This window comes from Armigeres subalbatus, chromosome 3 (genome assembly GCF_024139115.2).
Source record: "Armigeres subalbatus isolate Guangzhou_Male chromosome 3, GZ_Asu_2, whole genome shotgun sequence".
NCBI lineage: Eukaryota > Metazoa > Arthropoda > Insecta > Diptera > Culicidae > Armigeres > Armigeres subalbatus.
The window spans coordinates 27,844,667-27,850,857 of NC_085141.1; the positions used below are offsets into that span (position 1 = coordinate 27,844,667).

Genomic DNA, 6,191 nt, shown 5'->3' on the forward strand with positions numbered 1-6,191 from the left:
CTCCCGCAAATGTAAATTTTTAGGCGATTATCACATCTGGAAACCATTTTTTCGTGTATGCTGCAAGTGGGCAAAGATTAAAAACTACTTTTTGGTTTTGTCTACAGTTTACTTCTCGAGTTGTGTACCCCTGAAAAAGCTATGTAGTTTTTAAAATGGATTCCTTTTTTTTCCTGTTCGGGTGTGCCACTGCGATCTGTTATTAGATCTATTGTAGCGTTACCCATATCCTTAGTGTTTAAGTGCATGTTGAATTTTTCCAGTGCTATTGAGAAGCAATGCAGTATCGGTTTCGATACAGTTGTTGTTGTTTTTCTCAAGAGCACCATGACAAGGTCCCGCTATTTAGACCCTTCACAGAGCACAATCCCATTGAAGGCGCGCCCCTTATCAATAGGAAATCAATCCAGAGAAAACAGAACAGTGATACTGTATTTGGCCATGCATCGGAGCCCTAGCCACATCCTTGTTTTGCTTCTAGAATATCACCAGTAAAACAATGAAAACCCGGGATTTAGCTCTGTCTACAAGACCATTTCAAGCAAGAGAATTTGTTCAGTAATAAGAACTTCCGTGTGTTCCTCTCACTACCATTTTTCACCAGTTCAAGAAGAGTTAGTACGTATTTAAACCCCTAACTCGATTTTTCAGCAGTCAGTTCAGCCTAGGACCGGGTACCGAGGCTTTTTAACTTGCTTGAAAAGTTGTTTCCGCTGCATACAGTCTAGCCTCAAACAAGAGGAATTCGAGTCTTTCAACTGTCTGCAAGGTAACATTAATTATGTTTTATTTCTGAGATTGCTGTTGGTAGCGGGGACTAAATACGATGAATCCTTAGGCTCTGTCTCATTTGGAGAATTAAACTTAAAAGTGACAGTTCGAAAATTAGCAAATAACCCAGTCATAAGAATGGCTGGTGCTACCCAGCAATTCCAATAAGACATCGATGCATAATGATTCGATATCTGTCAAAAGTAATCTTGCTCTGCGAGCAGGGTTATTTGATAATTATTGAAATGTCACTTTTAAGTTTAATTTCAGTTTAATTCTCCAAATGAGACAGACCCTTACTTACCAAAACTTATTGCCCTAGCTCGAAAAATGGATTAAGCTAGAGCTCTGTTTGGTAGATCTTACACCACCGTAACACACTACGTCAAAGTGATCTACCGTCAAAATGGATTCCTTAATTCGCATTTATCTCTTTGTTTTGAACATCTGCAAGAAAGTTAGAGGCGCCAAATAAGGGTTGCGCTAAGGGCGCCGGGAGTCCACGCTACGTCTCTGATTACAATGTATAAAAAATCATGTTAATTTAAAGTTTTTTAGCGTGCCGCGAGATCAGTTACGACCGCTGCCAAATCTAAACAACACAAATAATTTTAGGTTTATAAATAGCACACAAAACATTATTCATGCACCGCTTTCGGTAATCTATAAGTTAAAATGGGTTAAGGTCTTTTTTTCATAAACATTATCTGTGGAGGATACCCCAGGCATTGCAATATCATCTGAGCACAGGATATTATCTTTGCTTGTGCAAAGATATTATCCCTAATCAAAGAGCACTCTGGAAAGATATTATCATTTGAGCGTTCGAAGATGATCCGGATAGCCAGCGCGGCTCGGGGTTTGTTCGCGTTGCGAAGGTGTTGCTACAACAAAAGCTGTGAAAAAATGTTTCTCCATGACGAACATTGCACTTTTTTTACTGAGCGGATAGATAGCTAAGATCGATATCCCATCATTTCATCAGTATCTTTGCTCAAAAGATCGAATGATGGGATGGTTTGCAATGCCTGGGATACCCTTCACTACCAAAAATTCACACGTTTTTATTGGCAAAAATCCACACATTTTTATTGGCAAAAATCCATTGGTTTAAGTTACGATGTATATAAGCGCACACATAATCAAACGCAAACCACTAATAATATTTATATAAAAATAAACTTTATGTGTGGTTGGTCACGAATAAGCAATAATTTGGTTTATGTGTGGCTCCATATCGATGATATTAGGGTGGTGCTAATGCAAAAAATTATAATCCCGACGCATATACCTACACTGAAGAAACGGGTCGTATGAATATCATAAGATACTCTTTTGAAATTGCGACAAAAGAAAATGTGTTGATTTTCATAAGTTTTTCTTATGGAATGAATTTCATAAGACGATCTTATGAAATATTTTGAATATATGTAAAAAAAATGTAACCCGGATTCGAACCGTGGACGTCGAGATTAGGAGGCGCGTGATTACATCACACGCCTATCAACGCCTCAAGAAAACATTTCGCTGGATAGCAAATATAAATCCAGAATTTGTCAAAACAAGGTCTTATGATTTTCATAATTCCATTCTTATGAAATGTTTTCATAAGATTGGTCTTATGAAAATTGTAAGAACCATTTTCCTGAGTGTACTATATATAGTTATTTTTAGCAGTGTTCATAATCTATGGAGGATTTGTTTCAGAATCTCTCGTTGATTTGCTTCGAAATCATTCGGAAATTTGCTTCGAAATTCCTTGACTTGTTTCAGAACCCTTCGACGATTTTCTTCGGAATTCCTTGAAGATTTAATTCGAAGTCTCCTAACATTTTCCCTCAAAAACCCTTAATGATTTTGTTCGGAATCACTAGATGAATTGCTTTGGAATCATTCGACAATTCGGTTCGTTGAATACATCGACGATCTGCTTCGGAATCCCTCGAAAATTTAGTTCGGAGTCCATCGACGAGTTACTTTGGAATAATTCGACGATTGGCTTCGAAATCCTTCGATGATTTGCTTCGGAATCCCTCGAAGATTTGCTTCGGAATCCTTCAACGATCCCTGCAGCATTTCTAAAGGATTCCTTTCGAAATCGTTGGGGGATTCTTTTCGGAATACCTGGATAATGAAGGCTACCTTACACCTCGGGAAAATTTTCCGCCGGATTTTGGTCCCCGTGCATTTTGAATGGGGCCGGGATTTTTATTTTCCGTGCCCAAATCCCGAAAGCATCGCATATGTAAAAATGCATGGGGAAAAATTCCGCGAACCAAATTCCCAAGGTGTGAGGCTACCTTTAATTCGGAATCCCTCGACAGCTTGCTTCAGAATCCTTCGACGATTTGCTTCTACATCACTGGAACATTCACGTAGGAGTTCTTGAAGGATTTTCGACGTAATCTGTGCGACATTCCCGTCGAAACTCCTGGAATATTCCCATCGGAATTCCTGGAGTATTTCTGTCGGAATTCCTGGAGGATTTCATTCGAAATCTCTAGAAGTCTCTCATTGGAATCCCTGAAACAATTCCGTCGGATTCTCTGAAACATTCCTGTCTGAATCCCAAAACATTCTCGTAGGAATCCTTGGAACATTCCCATTCGAATTCCTGGAATATTCCGGTCGGAATTTCTTGAGGATGGAGGATCACTAGAAGATTATCATTGGGATCCCTGAAACCTTCGGAATCTCTAAAATTTTCCCGTTCGAATTCCTGAAGGATTCCTATTAACATCCCGGGAGGATCTGGAATTCCTGGAACATTCCATTCGGACTCCCTGGAATATTCCCTTCAGCATCCCTGGGGGTTCCCTTCGGTATGCTTGAAGGATTCCCGTCGGAGTACTTGAAGGAATGTTGCATTATAATTTTTTAATAGAGATAGATAGAATATATGCAATAATATGCAAAAATATCCACTGCCTAACTGGCAGGAATCTTTGAGTGTGCGGGACAGACCCGAGCGCTACTACACTGAGATCGCCTTTCACGCGGATACATTTCATCAATTTCTCAGTTGACCTAAATTACCTCAACTTTGGACATACCACCTGATTTTTCTTCGATTTTTTTGAACTTTTTGGTGGGGTAAACTCATTGTTTCATCAAGTTCAAAGGACAGAAACAAGCAAAAACAAACCGCATAAAAAGCGACCCCAGTGTAATCGCAATAGCCATACGCTATCAATTTGAGTCGTTGTATCAATCATCGACTGGTAAACAAACACACTTCGATACTGTGGGCTACCGCAGAAAGCACATGCTTGAGAAAAGAGAATATGGATGAGTGTGATTGATCCGCCCTGAAGTGGTTGGACCTTATTTATCACATTACCACTAAAACAGCTTAATGAGGTGGTAAAATGTTCGAGAATTTTCCAAAAGAAGCTCAAAACAGAGAAAATAGATAAAGGGGCTATATCCCCCCCTATGCATCGGGGCTAGTTACGCCAATGGCTATTTTTAAACTCCTTATACCATGACATACCATAAGCATTAAAGGATTCATACTTTTCGTTTCAATGAGACCAAAGCAAGCAAACTTCGGGCCCAGGGAAAAACTTTTTTTCGTTGTTTTTGGTGAGGAACATCTTCCACTCATTACTCTTTTCTCTAGTGTTAGCTTTGGAAGATAAATCGTGCCAAGAGAACAAAAATAGTGCGCATTGGATATTTTTTTTTCCATTCCATCACTTTTTGTCTCTCATTATTCGCGAGAATTATCGTCGGATTACAAAAATAATAAATTAATATACTGATTCAATTAAAACTAACGAGTTTTTTTTTTCTAACATTAAAACAGTAAAACATAAAACTTACTACGCAATACTTTAAACCATCTATTCCACAACTACACCACACTATGCACTCGTTGAAGAAGCTAAAGAAAAACAGACCGTGAGAATGAGATCGCTCGGAACGCAAATTTTTGGGGTCACCAAGAAAGCTAAGTATCCCCACATAAACCGATTGAAGGCCAAAGACGAGAGACGGACAAACCAACGGCTCGTGCATTCCCTGGATGATTTTTCAAGAATCGATTCCTACCTACACTCGAATTTCAGCTTCCCAAACAAATCCGTAACAATTTCTCACTTCCGGACACTGGCACACAGTTTTCTATTTTTGCTCTATCACCACACCACGTCCCGTAGAGAATTTTACTTTCACTGGAGCGAGGCGCTGACCGACCGTCTCGAACGGAAACCCGTTTCTCGAATCGACTTCCAACACAACTTTCTGCTGCAGCCACACTCCTGCCTTCTCATGGGCTGGAAAAAAAAACCCGCACCAAAACTCACCCGAAATTTGATTATGGCTTTCGCTGAGCACACAGCCCGTGGCCGCGCTTCCGATTGCACATAGATTCACACTTCCGCGCGACGAAAAACGGTTCCGTTTGAGCTGGAAAATCTTTCGTTTTCTCGTGACGACAACGACGACGACGATCGACCAGCCTTCCACTCCGGACTGCTGCTGCGGGTTCCCAAAGCAAAGATGGCCGCACACATCACACAAAAACAGCTTTTGCTGATGATGCGATGACTGTTTGACAGTGTTGCTGTTGTTTTTTAATATATGTTGCTTTTGAATAACAGTACAAAATTTACTTTGGTATCCAATATGTGGTTTACATACCTATTTAACAATATTGAACATCAAGTTTTTTGAAACTCGCAAAATTTCAACATCTAAAAGTGAAAAGTTTTTTTTTATAAATCCAGAGTTTGAACGAATCCACGCAGATCTATTCAGTAAACGTAATTTTTTGGAATTTATTATTGTATATGGCATCGCTTCTTGCTGATGCGACTTCGCGTAAAGTTTTCTTCCGCGTTTCGGTAAAATATTTGCGGTAAAATGAGGTAAAATGCATGAAGCGTAAATGACATATGAAATATTTCACCCAAGATCTTAATAGGGATGTTCTGATACTCCAAAATAACGATTTGATTCGACACGATAATCGAATCAATGAAAACATATTTTAGTTATTGCCGATTTCACCAATTTGAAGAGTTATGTGTAGATTGTGATTTGCCCGCTTCTTTTCCTCACACTCACTCTCATTTCGGCTTGATCGATTTTTGTTACTGAAATTTAGCCAATTATAACCCATTACTCGTTAGTCACATGTAAGCGTGTACACAAAATCGATTCCCGCCATGATTTGACGTCTATTGCCTGATTTTCTCAAAATTGCACGCGGCGAACCCTTCATGCAAGGTACCGCCGCGCTTTCTGCACCCCGTTTACTTGATTCTTATGGGTGAATAGCATTGCGGTGTATCGTTAGGCGCGGCCGTACCTTTCGACAGTCATTCGCCGCGTGAAGTTTTGTGCAAGTACCCATTTGGGAACACTACAAACGCCGCGCAGTGTATCATATCCAGAAAATCTGACAATATTTGTTT

The 6,191-nt window shown here is 39.7% G+C and overlaps 1 protein-coding gene across 4 annotated transcripts in view; it reads right to left on the reverse strand.

Moving 5' to 3' along the window:
- LOC134223982 (poly(A) polymerase type 3-like) overlaps window positions 1-5,286 on the reverse strand; it is a 57,406-nt gene extending 52,120 nt beyond the window's left edge. For all 4 annotated transcript variants that reach the window (XM_062703201.1, XM_062703204.1, XM_062703203.1 and 1 more), the window contains exon 1: window positions 5,079-5,286. The gene's annotated coding sequence lies outside the window, so the exon portion shown is untranslated. The remainder of the gene's footprint in view (window positions 1-5,078) is intronic.
- Between the last annotated feature and the right edge of the window lie 905 nt (window positions 5,287-6,191).